General features: G+C 38.0%; 1 protein-coding gene across 5 annotated transcripts in view; it reads right to left on the bottom strand.

Moving 5' to 3' along the window:
• apba1a (amyloid beta (A4) precursor protein-binding, family A, member 1a) overlaps positions 1 to 18043 on the bottom strand; it is a 63171-nt gene extending 45128 nt beyond the window's left edge. For 3 of the 5 annotated variants that reach the window (XM_046841302.1, XM_046841305.1, XM_046841306.1), the window contains exon 1: positions 17921 to 18036. The gene's annotated coding sequence lies outside the window, so the exon portion shown is untranslated. Of the gene's footprint in view, positions 1 to 16231; positions 16315 to 17920 lie in introns of all 5 variants that reach the window. The other 2 variants (XM_046841303.1, XM_046841304.1) reach the window with 2 other exon arrangements.
• Between the last annotated feature and the right edge of the window lie 1095 nt (positions 18044 to 19138).

Genomic DNA, 19138 nt, shown 5'->3' with positions numbered 1-19138 from the left:
TTTTGCGACATCACTCGTTCCCTTTTATTTATGAGCGATAAAAACTGGTCAAACACGCAGCAAGCCACCAATCAGGGTGGAGCACACGCTCTGTTTTGATTGCTGCTATCTCCTTAGCAAGACAATACAGTCCAACGTCAGTTCAACAGCAAGCAGAACATTTTGAAAGTAATAGATAATGGAAAAAACTCCTGACTCTAACTCACCACGACACCTGTGGACTTATTTGCACGATTTTTAGTGTAAAGATAGAAGTAGTTGAAAAGAAGGTTTTGGGCTCATGATCATTGTAATAGATATCAGTGTTGACTCATTAATACCATTCTATCAATAGACTAGTGTGCTAAGAGTAACATTAGAGTCTTTTCACATAAACTCAGTGGATTAAGCAAATAGTCTTGAAAAAAAATTCTGAACATTAATAGAAACATTATAGCCGAAATAAATCAGATTATACATTGGATATGGGATAGTTAAGTACAGTTGAACACAAATACTTTTGTACTTTTACTCAAGTGAAAGTTTAAAAGAGCACATTTACTTTTACTGGAGTCATATTTTACCCAGCGTATCTCTAATTTATCTCAAGTTAAAGTTTGTGTACTTCATCCACCATTGGGTGAATCTTATCATTCCTAATATGTATTAAATGTTCAGAGTGCTAAAATCAATACCATATTTTTGGTCACCATATTTTTTTAAGTAAAGAATAGCTGAACAGGTTTAAGTTGATAGAAAGGTGCATGTGTCTTAAAATGATTAAAGACTAGGTGTTTCCAAACTTTTTATGTCCACTTTACAGAACATTTAGTGTGAACAGCATGCACGTATCATAAAGACACTCCATTCTCTGTGATTTATGGCAGAGATTGCTGAGCCAGTGAAAATCAATCATAATCCTTCCAGACATCCTCTGGCAGCATTTCTTAATAAACATTTGTCCAGAAAGCTTATTCTATCAAAAGAGTACAACACTCTGTGTAATTTTGATAAATGGAACTACTTTTTCAAGAAAAGAGAATTATATATAACAAAAAGAATAAAATCCTAGAAAAACCAAAAGTACTTGCTTTTAATTATGCATAGAAAGCAGGCTTAAAAAATTGGAGTATTCCTTTAACTTTTCATTTCGCAGCTTTGGTGTCTCAGCACAAGCCAATTAGTCAGGTTAAATCTGAAACAGAGAAGTGTGAGAGGTTTCAGTGTTTCGAATGGGACTTGGAAAAAGGATCAGTCATATGCCGAGCCATTAACACAGCAAACAGCTCCATTTCAATCGTGTTTTTTTCACTGAATGAAAATTATGATGTTTCTGGTTTTAAAATCCATCGGTTATGCATTTGATATGATAAGAAATGGTAAAAAGCACCAGTTCCTAAACTTGATTCTTTCATCAGAAAAACTAAAATACACACATACAAACAGACACACTTATTAAGACACAAAGCACCAGGCTCCGAGGCTACTGCCAGTATCTAGGCCAGAGGTTCCCACGCGCCTGACACCATTTATGTGAGTGCCATGTGAAAGTTTCCTGCAGGCTATTTTTCATTCACCAGTTAAACCTCAGGGTGAGGACGTGTATGAGTAAGTGTGTAAGTGATGGATGCGTTAATGTTTTTTCGCTCTTCATTTGTGTCCACATGTCAGACTAGTCACATGCATAAATGTCTGTCTGGCATGAACTAGTTACACAATCTAAAAAAAAAAAAAGTACAAATTATTTTCGGTTCCTTTTTTTTTGTTGCTCCCAATTCTGGTGACTTCTCAGTTTTATGAGACGCAGTGCTGTACTTTTACATTTCACGTTCTGACACGTTCTCTTACCGATAATGTGACCTGACAGCAAATTGATGCTCTCCTAATGTGCTGAGACATTTCTGCATCGTTAATACAATAACTGGGTTTTTGTTTAGTCAAACCCGGCAGCTGAACTGAAGAGTAGGGCAACACAGACTGCCTGTCTAGCCCTTTTCGTTTGCACTTATTCAAACGGTAAAGTAAAAGGAGAAAAACAAATATGATGACTAATGGTTACATAACCGTTTCAAAAAATCAACACGAATTGAACACAAGGCTGTGGCCCCTTCTTGAACTTTCGAAAAGAACAAATAATGGGTTTCTTATGAAAGTTGGCACTAAAGTTAAAACGACTAATGATGATGTATTTCATTTATATAACAGTGTGCCAAAAATAACACCCCTGGGATTTTATTATTAATCATACACTAAATGTGATTAATGTTTTGTTTTTTTTGAAATTCTAAGAAAAAATTATTATTAATATTATCTTTTAGAAATTAAAGAGTTTAAAAGACAAGAGTTTCATAACCGAGTTACGATGGTTCGACTTGCTTTTTTTTAATCTTACGATGACGAGAGCGATACGACAAAATTGTAAGAATATTTAAAACTTCACTCAACAGGCACAGGCAACAGTGTACGATGTACGATACGTTGGATGCGCAGCTGGGATTAGCGTATCTCTCCCCTATGAGATGCCTCACTCTCGCTAGCTGTCGTCAGAGTAAAGTTGTCTCAGTGCGTATTTTTTTGTTTCAACCGGTTTCAAACAGCAATTATAGTAATAAAAGCATGTTTTCCAAGTGCCCAAATATGTCTCCTGCTTGTGTTAAAAAAAAAAAAAAAAGAAGAGGAAAATTATAAATCAACATGAAGCAGGAAAGACTGTCACAGTCATAGCACCATCTTTGACTTACGATATTTTTGACTTACGATGGGGTCGCCTTAACGTATCTCCATCATAAGTAGAGAACGACCTGTAGATGAAAATTTTTATATTTTCGAATATTAGCAGCTATGCAATAATGTGTGGAGAGTGGGGGGGGTGGGTGTATAATGACTCTTGATCCCAATGGGGCTATAGATGAGAAAGGTTGACCTTTTTAGGTTGAGAATACACACACAGCACAGTCATACTCACATCCTCATCACACACTTTCAATGTCATTAACCTTGCTTTTCTCCTCACACCTGCCAATCTTATCAATTACAAGGCCATTTTTAAAAGAGTGGTGCAGCAGGAATTCTATTTAATTTAATTTAATTTAATTCTATCCTATCCTATCCGATTCTATCCTATCCTATCCTATTTAGGGCTGCAGCTATCGATTTCTTTTTTGTAATCAAGTATTCTACCAATTAGTCCATCGTTTAATCGAGTAATTAGAATAAAAATTACTTTTTCTTCATTAAAGAACAATACTAAATTTTAAATGACTATAGTTTAAGAAAAGCCTCTTAAAATTAACAACTAATTTGTTTCCTTTTTAGATAAATGTTTACTTTTATTGCTAAAATTGCAATATGTGAAAACTAAAAGCCATTTAGTGCATTTAATTGGCATATTACATCAAAATGCAAATAAAAAAAAAAAATCATTAAAAAAAATATAAAAATCGATTTCAAATTACTACAAATTAAATAACGCACTGTACGGTGTTTTCTTTATGTTTTAGTTTGAAATGATCCCAAACCTCGAAAACTTTCTGTTATGTTCTTTAGCCTGAATCTTCTCCTCGCTGTTTTCTTTCTGTTCCTCCATTTTTCATTCTGCAGTGTCTTCTGTGTTTACCTGTCCAAGGGACTCATTTATAAACGTGGCCTACGCACAAAATGAGGCGCGCGTACACCACTTTCCACGCAAAGGTTGTGATTTATAAAAAACCTTGACGGGAGAAATGCACAACGTGGAAACACAAGAAGTGAGAAGGGGAATTGGCGACACAGATATTGCGCACAACTTTTGCGTGGAAAGTGGCATATGCGCGTTTTCAGCCCTGTACTTTCATAAATGAGACCCCAGTGCTCATGCTTTTTTGTAATTTAATTACTCGAGGAATCGTTTCAGCCCTATTTCTATTCTATTCTATTCTATTCTATTCTATTCTATTCTATTCACATAGCATTTTAATAATGGACAAAAGCAGCTTTACAGAAATAAATAGATTGACAACATAAATACACCCTATAAGTCTCCAATGAGTAAGCCAGTGCTGACAGTGGCAAAAAAAAACTCCCTGAGAGAGTATGAGGAAGAAAACTTGAGAAGAACCAGACTTAAAAGGAAACCTGGTCCTCATCGGGGTGACTGAATATTCATCTATTACACAGAACCCGTGTAAAAGATGGAAACACCTAGTCTTTTATTGTTCTTGAGACACATGTTCTGTTTATATACACAACAAGCTAAATAAAAGGTAAAATCAAGAATTGGACAGTGAATGACTAGAAGAAAGTTCTGTAAACAGATTCAAATTCAAATTTGACAATTTTTGGCTCTAATTGAAGAATTTATGTGAGATGGACAACAGGAGAGAAGATGACAGCAGACTGCCTCACACCCACAGTCAAACATGGAGGTGGAAGCATAGTTGTTTGCGGTTGTTTTTGAGTTATAAAGACTTATTTTGGCTGAGAGGAATCCTGAACTAACATGGCTTTCATTCTATAACTTAGCACCATGTAATTCCATCTGGACTACAGCTAATTGGAACCAAATTCCCCATACAACAAGACAATGACCTGAAGAATGAATCCAAGCTCTGTACACATTATTTAGAGAGCAAACAGTCTGAAGTTATCTCTCATGAAACGTCCTGCACAGTCACCTAAAACCTGAAAAAGAAATATCCAACTAGTGAAGAAGATCTTTGGCAAATTTTACGAGAGGCATGGCAGTATTTCAGTATGTACGTTTTTCAGCATGTTATTCATGCTCACCGCTGCGGCCCGGGTTCAATCCCCGTTCAGGGAACCAACCCCAGCCATTAAGGTTGCACAAGCCTTAGTGCAGGTCCCAAGCCCGGATAAATGGGGAGGGTTGCGTTAGGAAGGGCATCCAGTGTAAAAACATGTGCCAAATTCAAACATGTGGATGGTCCGCTGTGGCGACTCCTAATGGGAGAAGCCGAAGAAAGTTTTAGGGGTCCCTGGTGGTCTAGTAGTTAGGATGCGGCGGTCAGGAAACCAACCCCAGCCACTCTCAGTGCCGGTCCCAAGCCCGGATAAATGGGGAGGGTTGTGTTAGGAAGGGCATCCAGCGTAAAAACGTGCCAAATCAAACATGCGGAGGATCCGCTGTGGCGACCCCTAACGGGAGAAGCCGAAAGAACGTTTTTATTCATGCTATGGAACAACTTTTCAATGAAAATAATGTTTAATATCTGTACATTTATATATTTGATTGGTCAAAGTAAATACTTATTTTAAATATTAATTCCATCATCTAGATTCAGGAAGGGGTTTCCAGGTGTAGGTGTTGATCTCTCACTTTGAAAAACATATCTACCTTTAAACTGAACTGCATTTGTGTTAGTGGAGAAATATACACCCATATATATCCCGTTTATACTTAAATCTTCACATCTTACCTACAGTATCTACACATGCTGACAGTACTGCAGTGATTTTAATTTTAGCTGAACAGGCAGAATTTGCTGAATCTTGTGTCTCGGCTACAGTTTGATAACGTTACACCCGTACAGACTGTGACTAGTGTTGTGCTGTGTAGATATAATAATGACAAAAGTAACCGGATAGAACTAAAATAGGATCTATATAACATTGGACTATACAACATTCGGACATTGGACTTTGAGGATAATCAACGGCTTAATCAATACTCAAAAAACATTCTACATATGCTGTTTCTACCTCATTGAATATTTAAAGGCTCTGGCATGGAGGAGTTGGTGTTGAATCAATAATGATCTTATTAATGATGATGATGTTTAGTAAATTTATGAGTTGTTCATGAGCTCCTGGTTCCACATCTCCAACTGACTGTATAAGACTGTAAAAAGCACATTACTCATAATCACACACTCTGGTGCTCCTGATATTTCTCACTCTCAGGTGTTTGTATTGTATTTATGATTAATAATTACACTCTTGGTGTCACCCAAATGAGGATGGGTTCCACTTTTGAGTCTGATTCCTCTCAAGGTTTCTTCCTCATATCATCTAAGGAAGTTTTTCCTTCCCACAGTCCCCAGACTTGCTCAGCGAGAATGAATACAAATTCAAATTAATTCATTAATTAAATATAAGTGAATTTAGTTGTATAATTCTTATGTTCTTTAAGGCTGCTTTAAGACAATGTCCAATGTGAAAAACGCTATAGAAATAAGATTACATTAAATATACCCTAAAACAAGCTCACAAATCTTTTCTGTGCCTTATTTTAAAGTTACAGGATGTATAATGTGAGTATTGCATACTAAACTGCTACTGCAAGCTACTCTCCAAAGAGCATTTTGTCACAGGATTTGTGGTGCACACTGTTAGTGCCAAGTAATCCATGCTTACTAGGAATTGTGTAATGGTTGTGTCCCAAACAGCAAACGCACATTAATTAAGACATCCATCAATGGCTGAAATATAGAGAAACAAACAGAAACACAACAAACACAATTAGGTACTCACTCCTTTGCAACTAAATGATGATGAAAATACCACAACATGGAAGAAACCAAAGACTATCATCTATGCACTAGCTAAATAATTGATAAATATATACAAATTGGAAATGTTCAGTAAAATAAAATATACACTATCCATCAGTAAAGAAATCCATTTCTCTCTTGTTAAATATATTTTCTATTTCTTCCTAAGTGGCTGCCTGACTCAATGGACTTCTTTCATGCCTAATTTTGGCATCATCATAATGATGATGATGATATTTGACTTAGAAATGTTGCAGTTAGGCACAGACACTCAATTAACATTGTTTAAACCAGTCATTAGGGTTGCACAAGCCAGGACACTCTTAGTGGCGGTCCCAAGCCCGGATAAATGGGGAGGGTTGCGTTAGGAAGGGCATCCAGCGTAAAAACATGTGCCAAATCGAACATGCGGATCACGAATATGGATGATCCGCTGTGGCGACCCCTAATGAGAGAAGCCGAAAGAAAGTATAATCTTGCAACTGGATCCATGCTAACTGAAAGCTCACTCTTCTCAGTCCTCTATATACCCTGAGATTTTATTCTCCCCCCCCCTGCTCATCCAAAGAAGTGCTATATCTGTAGCCCTGTCTGGGAAGCTGACAGTGTACTCAGAGTTGAACTGTAACGTTCAGTTCTGGCTTAAGCAGCATTCAGAAAGGAATTGGAATTATTGTCTACTAGCTCGCTTGAAGTAAAAACTGGTTCCACACAGGCTATGACTTCCAGCCTCAAGGGAACATCTCTGAGGTTCATTAAATGGATTGCTGATCAGAAATACAGCTCACCAGAGAGGCCTTAACCCTTGGCCTATGTGCAGGTTCATATCTACATTCCTCACATGCCACATATTTGAAACATTTCCCATTAGTTTGATTGTAATTACAAAATAATTTATAGTATTTGCTGAATTGTGTGCAATAATCTGTGCCCGAGAAGCTAAGAATAAAAAAAATGCTACTGCTGTATGACGCACCTTTTTATTAAACTTGGAACCGAGATGGGGTCTTGTTAAACAATAAAGTGCTGATTCAGGACAAGTCTTCATTTGCATTCTCAATTGTTGTTTCTTCTTTGATCTTCTCGGTCAAATCCGGTGGCGCAGCAGCTACAGTTGACACCTTACCTCAATCCAGAGCCCAGCATTCCAGCCTGATCCCACTTCATCATGAGCAGGTTTTCTTTTGGTTCGCCAAAATATATGCCCCCATGTGGACTACACCGAACAGCCCTAAGGTAAATAATGTGTGTGTGTGAATGCGACACCCTCTGATAGACTGGGTGTCATGATAGTGTGCATTCCTGCCTCGTACCTGGTGGCTCTGAATAAATCGACGTTTTGATCCAAACAAAACAGCAAAGGAAACCGTGGGAAAAAAATCCCTTAAACTTCCTTATTTATTATTATTTGTTCTTTTACAGCCTAAACTCATCCAGTCACAATCTAAAAGTTCATATCAAGAATCCACAAGAAGCTCAGGAAGTGTATGAAAGAGCAAACATCTCAGGCAGACTATACAATCAAATCGCCCCTGAACAGAAGTAACACAGTTCATATGTACCTATTTGTTCTGAAAATCTTTTGTCTTGGGCTAGTGAGACACACACACACACACACACACACACACACACACACACACACACACACACACACACACACACACACACACAGAGCATTAATCCTCCTCACATTAAGCAAGGCTAATCTGAGCCAGAGGCCACCTCAGCTCCCAGAGTGTGCTCGCTGTCTCCCAGACACACGTGCTATCATCAGGAGCGACCTTCGCTAACTCAGGAATTTATCTCAGCATGCCACACGCATACACACAGAGCACACACATAGTCAAACCACATTTTTTTTATGAAGCTCTGTATTCAAATGATGGCTTGAAGGTAAAACCTTTTGTGTAAACAAAGCTTATACAGCATTCAACATCCCAAGAAAGGGATACCTGTCCTCCTATTTGTATTGTAATGCATTCGGGACAGCTCGTGTAACTAAGACACTGCTAACACCACAACGACACCAATCATTTGCTCATTCATCAGTGTCACTAAATATGTTTGTGCTTTCTAAACATTCCATTCCACATTTAGTCCCCTATGATTATCCATGTAATAAACACAATGAAAAATTTTAAATGTATATCGAATATTCTGATCATATTTGTAATTAGCAGTGGTGGACAGTAACAAAGTAAATTTAATTAGTTACTGTACATAAAGTAGCTTTTTCATGTATCTGTACTTTACTGAAGTATTTCCATTTGGGGAGTTTGGGGGGGGATTTTAACTTCACTACATTTCAAAGTCAAATATTTAACTTTTTACTCAACTACATTTCGCAAAAACACTCGTTCCTTTTTATTTATGAGGAGATAAAGCGCGTGTATTGAACTTGTTTTGATTACCGCTTCGTGGTATCTACTTATCACCAATATACGGTTCAGCATCCGTTCAACAGCAAGCAGAATTTTTTAAATAATAAATGATGGAATCATTACTGATCTGACATATACTCTGTATTCCAATTTAATACTCGTACTGTCTATATTGTCTTACATTGTCTGTATTGTCTTGTATAGTCTGTTTTGTCTTGTATAGTTTAAGCTAAATCTATTGTGTTATTTATGCCTGTACTTTTGAGAGTCACTAACAGCTGGAACTAAATTCCTTTGTGTGTGTCAACACCATGGCCAATAAACCTGATTCTGTTTCTGATTTTCACATAAACTGAGCTGATTAAGCAAATGTTGTGACAAAAATGATAATGGGAACATTATAGCCATAATAAATCATAGTATTTTGGATAATTAAGTACATTTGAAGGACGAATCTGATGGAATCTTAGAACACCAAAAAAAATGATAGATTATTTGTTCCTGGTGTAGGTTTCCTGCACCCCGAATACCCCTCACCCCCAAAACCTAGTTTCCGAGACGTCTCCTCTACACAAAAATCTTCTGCCAGAATATAGAAAAAAAAGCACGGTGCCAAGAAATAAACCACAGGCAGATGGGCTTCAATCGAACCGATAATTGAACCGATGTTCGGCAATTCCACAATTCCAAGTGAACAGAATTCAGCTGACAGTTGCCTTTATTTAGTCTTAATTTTATATAAACCAAAGTTAGTGGACACATGGCTATAAGATATGTATGTGCTTTTCATTTCACATTCAGTTTCCATTTGCTATTCGGGGAAGATGCTTTATGAGAGTGTGGTTGTAGAGATTTTTGCTCAATCAGCCACAAGGGCATTAGTAATGCCAGGTACTATATATCATCATGGAGCTGTCTTTGTGCACATGGGCATTGTCATACTGGAACAGGTTTTGGTCTGCTGTGGAGGTAAAAGTTTAATGCTACCACATTCAATTACATCCTATACATATGTGTGCCTCCAGATTTGTGGTAACAGTTTGGGGAATGACCACATGAAGTGTGTGTGTGTGTGTGTGTACTGCATATATATAAAGAAAACACCAATTCACTGAGTGTTTACCAGCTTTTAAACCCATTTCTCTTTTAACACTTTTTAAGGTCTTCTTCCACAACCCATTAAAACAATGAAGGCTAATTTATGACCAGCACTGAAAGGCAGCCCGACACCACTCTTCTCCTATCCTTCTCTCACCTGCTGTGTCTAACCTATTTTTACACTAGCATTACAAATCATGCTTCAGAGAGGAGCAGCAGCTCAGAACCACAGAGTTTAGTGAAGCAGGGTGACATTAAAACCTCAAAACTAAATTAAGTCCACACACTATCACTATCACTATCCAGCATCCAGTCAACAAACTGAGTTCCTATTGCCATTAACCAGGGTTGCCAAAAACCTCCAGCCCAATTACATCCCAAAAAACCTTACAAATAAAAGACATATTTACTTAAATTTTATTTTGAATTTGTTACTTTCACATGAACAAAATCACCACAGTACACACACATTTATAATTTCACTTTCCCAATCTTTGCAATATATCTTTCTACGACAGAAGTGCTGCGATTGAGACACTGCCTGCGCTTACACTTTGGCTTCGTTCGCAGACATTATTAGATCTGATTCCAATTACTGTGTTTGCCATAAATCAAGATCATGGCAGCCACAGAGTATATTAAAACTAGCCCAAATTTCTGACATTGTCATTAAATACCTTACTGCATGAGGAGATGGGGCAGTGTAAACATGCCTCTATTTGGTGCAATTCCCATTTTTGTCCACTATGCATGCAGTAAAAACACCTGCACAGAACCAAAACCCAGTCTGTAGATTTTTATCCTGAGGAACAAGCTAAGGCGCTAAAGACAAGACACCAGAACTTTAAGTCACTAAGAACTATGGTGCAGCTCCATACCAAATGAGATTCCACCAAAGAAGACCAAAGACACACTGGACTTGGTTAACGATGCTCCAAAGTCTTCAGATGCTCACTGGCCCATATTGAACAAGTTGATCCAACAATTCAACCCAGATGGATTCAGATTTGCTTCTTGAACAGAACGCAGTCTAATCAGCGTGTTAAACCCTGCCTTGATCGTAATATTGACTAACAAATACAAAGCAGCAGCAGAATCGAACATGTTCCCCTCAGCCATTTTCTGCCACTTTAAATCCTGCTGACTTTCAAGGTCACTTAAGACAAATAAAACACGACCGAACTGGTCTGAGGCTACGTGCAGCCTCTATTATTATTAAACTGCACATGGTTCATCTCATTTCATTTTGGAGTCAGCACACACAATTCAGCAGCTTTTGATTCAAAATTCATATGGCCTGAAGCCTTTACATCACTCCATACATCATCAGGGTGTCACTTATTACATTTAAAAAGCATACCTGTACTTGTTTTACATTTGAGTTAAATAATTACGCGTTTTCTCCTTACACCTCGAATCCGTTATATTTTTCAGCATGAAGTAGATAAAATATTTGTCAAATGCTACTAATAATAGTTTTCCTTTTTGAAAAATGTAAACTGCTCCAAATTAATGAAACAAATGCTTTTTTTTTTAAATAAAAAGCATAAAGCATAATGTTTTTTGCAGCAAATCCATCACAATGATTATTATTAATCATTATATTTGAGTATACGTGTGGATCGTGGCAGGCATTATAAAGTCTTGGTTTTAAAAATGTTCCTTTCTCAGTCATGACTGTACATGACCCACAGCAACTACAGATTTAGACATTCAAAGTGTCATTTAGCTTTGCGATATATACATTTTTCGCCCAATCAATGTTAAAAAAAAATTACTAAATACAGCTAAATAGCAAAGCAAAATCCATCTAAGAGAAACGGACTATTTAAAATTTTGTATACGTAATTGAGGTTGAGTCTTTTTGTATGAGGAGGAATGAAATCATTAATATTCTTGAACCAGTTGGAAATAAAATGTATGTGCACATAGCGCTCTACTGTATATAAAAGATGGAACTACTTCAGCTGTAAAATGAATCCTGTCCAAATAAGGCAAATGGTGCATTACTTTAAATGCATAACTGAAAATCTATAGCAACCCAAATGTAAGAAGAATTTTTTTTTTTTTTTCCCCACACACATTGTAACTCCTTCTGAATTTTTCATAAGAATGGCATGACTTAATTTGCTTTATCACAAATCCCAAACTCAGATTTCAGGCCAAACCTGCAGTATGGAAAGAAACACTAGTGGCATTTGGGTTCCCAGGACCAAGATTAAGACAAGTGCTAAAACTGTGTTCCTCTTAATTATACATGATGAGATATTTCAATAATTGTAGTCTTCTTACCATGTGCAATGTTAGAGCATTTTATCATCATTAAGGGAATAATGTTTATTCACGACTTGGTACAAAAATAACAAAGTAGTAACGATCAAACTTTAGTCCATGTTTTTGCTAAATACAAACTCAAGACAACTCTGGAGAGAACTCACACACACAAACAGCACCAGGGTTGTCTATTAAATTGGACTAGTTTCAAAACAGGGTTATGGTAGAAATAAAGCCTGTAGAAGTTTTTTGTTTAAAAATAATCAGTGATTGCGAAATCCTAATCAGAAATTAATTTAAATTGATAATCATATAAGAGGAAGTGGAAGTGAATAGGGAGTGTCTCTATATGATTAAATAATCTCAACTCTTCTAGTAAGATGTTCCTTAAGATTTGGGACTGTGCTTGTTGAGATTTGTGTTCATTCATCTACAAGGCTGTTAGTAAAGTCAGGTACTGATGTAGGGTGATCAGGCCTGGGTTCAGTCAGCGTTCCAATTCATGCCAAAGGTTTTCAACATAGTTGAGTTAAGAGCTCTATATTCAGCCACTCGAGATCTTCCATTCCAACCCATATAAAGCATATCTTAATGGAGCTGGCTTTGTGTATAGGGGCATTGTCATAGTGGAACAGATTTGGGGCTCATAGTAGATGTGAAGGAAAAATTAAATGATACTACATCCAAAGAAATCCTATACAAGTGTGTGCCTTCAAGATTGGCGTAAAAGTCTGGAGAAGAACCACGGGTTTCCAATTCTTATTAAAACGATTTCAAAAATTAGGAAAGGGAAAGATTAATTTTGGTGTATATAATAACCAAACAAGAAGTTGATTTAAAAAGCATGTGTACTACAGTAAAATTGGATCTCTTGTTAAACAGACAAATGTTAAAGTATTGACAGGTTTTTGAGATGTAGTTGGCTTACAAATTTTGCTGAAACCTGCCAACAATACTCAGAAAAATCCTAACTTGATATCTTTGACATAAATAAGCCATGAGACTCACACTCCTCTGCCCTCCACAGCACTAGGCCATACATCTTGGCTAGATCACATGGTTACAGGTTACAGAAGCAGATGCAAGAGAGAAATGTTCACTTCTTTGCTCATCTGCCCAGAAAGTCCATCCACAAACAGTAGCTTCTTTTCAAACATCGACAACAGCAACATGAGGACCATCACAAGTTCTTTCTGAAGAGAAATGTGACAACGCATCATCCGCATGAACCTTTCCAAGACAAAATTCCTAATGTTTGCCAGCAGGACTGAACAGAAAGCACACACACAACTGCCACAAACAGCCTGTGGTACAGACATCCATGTCACCTGCCTTCCAGACATATAATTGTGGGCTGCAATGCCACGGGAGAGCGGACAAGAAATCAATGTGGACTAGAATTGAAAGGCAAACATGAGGAAAAAAAGGGTTCTCAGTCCTGATTTCTCCAAGGGCCACATGCAAATTACGCCTGATCTTAGATTCAAAAGGGAAAGGAATGTGCAAGATAAGACATGAGGTGCATTTAGGAAATGCCACACGGTTGACATTTAATTCATTGTCTGAAAAGTAGTGAAATAAAATCATTGCTTGTGTATTTTAGAATTTCAAAGTGACTATGCAGGAGAATCGATTCTTTTTCCAGGAGCGAGTGGAGTTCACCTCAAAATTGATGTTTATCCTTTTTTTTTTTTTTGAAAAGGCCGTAATATTAAACTGCAAATACATTTGATGCACAATAGAAAGATATTTCCAAAGGTGTTGTTTGAAAATATCATGGAATATCATTCATAACTTGTCTCCCCCACAATGACCAACTGCCTGAATTCCCCCAGGAATAATTATATCCAGACTTGTTTACTTCTATTTGTTCATTCGCTGGATTGATTTATTGATCTGTGCGTTGCCCCACAGACAGGAGAACCTGTTAAAAACCAGAAAAGCATTTGATGGGGATACCCGTGCATCGAGCACAGATATCAGCTCTAATATGAATCTTATGAACAAGTACAGTATAAATATTCAATTTTGCTCCTTGAATGACTGCAGGATCAATATATGGAGGTGGGAAACTCGTAAACTGTAAATACGGTCATAATTGACATGCTGGAGTGTAATTTCTCAACCCTGTCTTACTTAAAACTAGGTGTGCTGTTAATATACACTATATTTAACATATATTTAACAATAACAATTTGACTACGTTCATTTACTATTAAGTTCAGCATATTCGCATAAAATCCGTATCCAATGATCAGTTGTGAAATATGGACATTGTATTTTATTACTTAATCCTTAAATCTCCCTTTTAACGAATGTATACAATAGATAGACAAATGTTTGTGGACACCCCGGACCATAAAAATTAATATGATTTCTGAACATCCCATTCCACATTTAGTCCCCATTTACTGTTACAATAACCTCCACTCTTCTGGGTGGATGTCCAACTAGATTTTAGAGCGTGTCTGTGGAGATTTGTGCTAATATTAGCCCCAATAGTGTTAGTAAAGGCATGAATCTTCTAGTTCAAGTAAAAGGAAGAATGGAAGACTTCCGCGTCTTATAAAATTGTGTGCCTTCACCTCTTTGGTAACAGTTTGAAGAAAAACCACATATGACTCAAAAAGTCAGGTGTCCCAATACTTAACTACCGTATTTTGCGGACTATAAGCCGCTACTTTTTTCCCACATTTTGAACCCCGCGGCTTAAACAACGAAGCGGCTTATTTATGAATTTTTCCTGGGTTTTTCCCGGTTTCACAAACTTCAAGCCAAAAAACTGAGCGACATAACATTAGACCAATGAAATTTCCGAACGGAAACGAAAAAACGCACCTCACCTGTGTTCTGAGCTGCATGGCTTCGGGAGAAAAAACTTTTTTTTTTAACGCACGACCATGCCAAAAGATAAACTCCCGAGAGAAATAGTTGTGAAAGGAAGGGGGAAGACAGTGAACAATGACTTTCTTGGTCGGCTACTGTTTAGATACAAGCCGTTGTAACGCGTTGAGTCTGGGTGAAGGGAGAGCTCACTAACTCCAGTTGAAACAGAAATCATATAAGCACAGACAGGCTTCCAAAACTCGTGCTTTTTTATTTTTCTTGACAACAGCGTTACTGGTTAGTCAAAGAAACTTAGAAATGAGCATCAGAAAATAATAAGGACATATTCCTCGGTCTTGCACACACGCAGTAATAACGGAAAAATGCAGTGCATAGCGGTATTCCCACAATACCGCTATGCTCCTAAAGGAAGCGCAACATATTTCACCTGTTACACCGTGTGTAACATGTCTTTCGTTAAAGCCTGTGTAAAGTTCATTAGTTTCAGTGTAGAATATTTGTAAAATTCAGTGCTTATATGTGGGTGCGCTTTATAGTCCGGAAATTACGGTACTAGCATTCTACTAAGAATAATAAAAAACTCTGCATACTATATTCACTATATATTTTAGGGAAAAAAAAAAACAACTCAGACAATATTTTAATGACTTAAAAATATTAGGCTGTATTTAAACAAAAAAAACAAAAAACAAAATAGAAAGTGTATAATAGAAGCTTTTAAAAGAAAAGCTTCACTGCTTAACATTATTAGCTCACAGGATATAACCCAGACATGGAACAATGCACCGTTCTCCAACAGCTGGACTATTATCTTGGTCCAATTCTAAGAGCTGATAAAGCACCAGAACACGGGTAATCCTATAAAGAAAGCCACTTGGGGCTACTTTAATGCCATGTGCTTACAGTGAAGGCTGACTGATTTTCAGATCTACTACTCTTCCTTCAATCCCATCTGATTACCCATTCAACAATGAAATTTTCTACGCAAAAATAAAATAAAATAAATAATTCAAACCAAAAGATGTGGTGCCGCTCGAAGCGTTTCCTCTCACAGCACCTGAAATTAAATGCAGCTCGAAACACACTTAAGTCCCTTATCATATCTTACAAGCACAAACATCACTTTGATGGGATACCGGTGGCTGATCCTGACACTCTCCTCACCTCACACAGACCTGCCTGATTCATCCTGATAATTCTTCTGCATTCTGATGGATCGTCCCTCATGGATGCTCGCATGGTTTGCACTTTCAATGTAAAAAAAATTAAAAAACACAGTTAATGCTCACATTTTTAATGCTTAGGACGTGGATAATCTCACCTGGCTCCTGTAGCCTTTTATATGCACTGCTCATTACATAATAAACATCCTTTCAATTCAATTCAATTCCATTCAGATTTTATTTGTAGAGCGTTATAACAATGGACATTGTCCCAAAGCAGGTTTACAGAGATCAATAGGTTACGAAACTGGAATGTACATTCAGAATGTACTCTCTGGATTTGCTACTGTCTGAATTTATTATGAGTAATAATAGACTAAATGTGGTACCTAAAGCTTTTTGTCATCTCAAGAAGGTCTATTTCTTTCCAATTTCACATCTGGGCTGCTCGCTACAGATCTAAATATCTATACACAAAGCTGCCATGCATCTTGTTTAATGTGTGATGCAAACAAAAACATACCTTAAGGAGGTCCACTATAGAGATTTAGCAAAAACACATGTCAATGATCAGTTCCACTTGTCTCCACCAGGATATGAAGACAAACACTATCATTATTGGTTGTTTTTTTGTTTGTTTGTTTGTTTTCTTCATAAGCCTGTTGGAATCACAAGCCTTCGTGCTGATTGAGATCTTGATTTGCAAAGGGCGGGTCTAAGCCTACTGTACATCTGCACCACATAACCCTTTCCTAAATCATTTCTCACTGCGACATCAGCATTATGAACACACACTCAGGAACACACACATATCAGCATCTGCTTTTAACACCAATCAGGATGCAGAAGCTTTTCAGATTTGGATTCTATAGCAGCTTTTTTGTGCATGTCCAACATCTTTGGCAATCAGGATGAGAATGGAAAAGCAAATGATGCTCCTTCATCCGGCGTCAGAACGAACAAACACACACACACACACACACACACACACACACACACAGCTGCGTAACGAGATTCATCTCCAGCATCTGTGTGTTTTAGAAGGATTTCTAATTCTTGGTGAATGATGATCACACACTGAGTCCCAGATGCTATGGGAGGGTATATAACAAAAATAATGGCACCCTTACTTAGAACAAGGAGCGATCTTAATCCGAATTTGGCTCGAAGCGCTCGTGCACGAATGACACGCATGATTTGTCCGCCTCTGGCTCGAGCTGTGGGCAGCTAAAATCATGCACGAAAACAAAGTTTGCCTTCAATATTTACCCTAATGCATATTATCATCGCAATTCCGTGCTGGATGCAGTAGAAAGTTCGTGGTTAGGGTAAATATTTGGGGGCCCCGTAACTCATCTGCAATGCATTACGGATCCTCGTTGTACAAAAAAATAATAATAAACAACGGAAAAGTACGAGCTGCACGAGCGAGAGGGTTCTCCCTTTTAGATGACACCATCAGTGAGGGGCGACTCTGTAACAGCTGCTTAAATTCCAACTAATCCTCATCCTCCAACACATACACATACGCACGCGCACGCACAAAGTGGACATCATGTATCCCTGTTTTTCATTTTTTTCCTCACAGGTTCCTCTTTGTGCACGCGCTGTTATTCAAACACACACACACAAACGCGCACTTATACACGAAGCACTAAAAGACTCTCGTGCAATCAGTAGCATCTCTCACCTGGGCTCGGCTGCGTGTTATTTCAGCAGTGTAACGGAGCACGAGCCCCGCCCGGCTCCACCATCTTCCTCCGTCCCTGCCTCGCGCACCGACTGATGAGCTGGGTAGGCGGAGCCGCGTGACGTCACAAGCCGCCGACTCGATCCATACGGAAAGCAATCCTCTGGTACAGGACTCTGGAGATCTTACGATAGAAACGCGTCCTGCATTTCTTTCCTAACCTTCCATCCATACATGCACTTTAATCTAAATAGACTTTATTTTACTAATTGAAGAATAAAAAAGCTGAATCACAATTATGACGACACAAAAATACGTTATTAAAAATCTGGATAACCGATTGGTCTTTCCTGCGCAATATTCAAATAAGTCTGCAGATGATGGCCCTGGTGCAGAGTCGAGCTGAAGTGGGTTTTCTCTTGAAAACCATTTTGGGACATTTAACTACTTCTTCTTTCGGCTGGTCCCATTAGTGGTCGCCACAGTGGATCATCCGTCTCCATACCCCCTGTCCTCTACATCTGCCTCTTTCACCCCAACCACCTGCATGTCTTCTCTCACCACATCCATAAACCTCCTCCTTGGCCTTCCTTATTACTAACCTGCTGCCTCCTCATTCTGCAAAAAATGAGCAGGATGAGGAACCTGCAGGTTAGTAATAAGGTGGATAGATTACGTTGTGGAAATGTAAAAACAAACAGTATGGATAAGAGAACGATCTAAGATATCTTACTGTCATACACCCACCCAGATGTGCTTGTGTTTTTGTCTTTCAATACAGGGGTCCCCAAACACCGGGCCAAGGAAAAGAAAAAACGTCCTAAATCCTAATTTATTGCTATTTTTTCACTTTGACATATAAAAAAAAATGACCAAAAATTAAAGAATGTGCTTTATGGTGAGTTGAGTTACATTTTAATAATACACCGATCATGACATTATAACATTGTGACCGGTGAAGTGATTAACACTGATTATCTCTTCATCATGGCACCTGTTAGTGTGTGGGATGTTAGAAGCAGGAAAAACGTGCAAGCGTAAAGATGAGAGCAAGTTGGACAAATTGTGACGGCTAGACGACTGGGTCAAAGCATCTCCAAAACCACAGCTCTTGTGGGCTGTTCCCGGTCTGCAGTGATCAGTATCTATCATAAGTCCAAAGAAGGTCCAAGGAAGAAACAGTGGTGAACCGGCGAAAGGGTCATGGGCTCATTGATG

Source organism: Silurus meridionalis, chromosome 27 (genome assembly GCF_014805685.1).
Source record: "Silurus meridionalis isolate SWU-2019-XX chromosome 27, ASM1480568v1, whole genome shotgun sequence".
Classification (NCBI taxonomy): domain Eukaryota; kingdom Metazoa; phylum Chordata; class Actinopteri; order Siluriformes; family Siluridae; genus Silurus; species Silurus meridionalis.
This window is presented reverse-complemented; position numbering and strand designations above follow the sequence as displayed.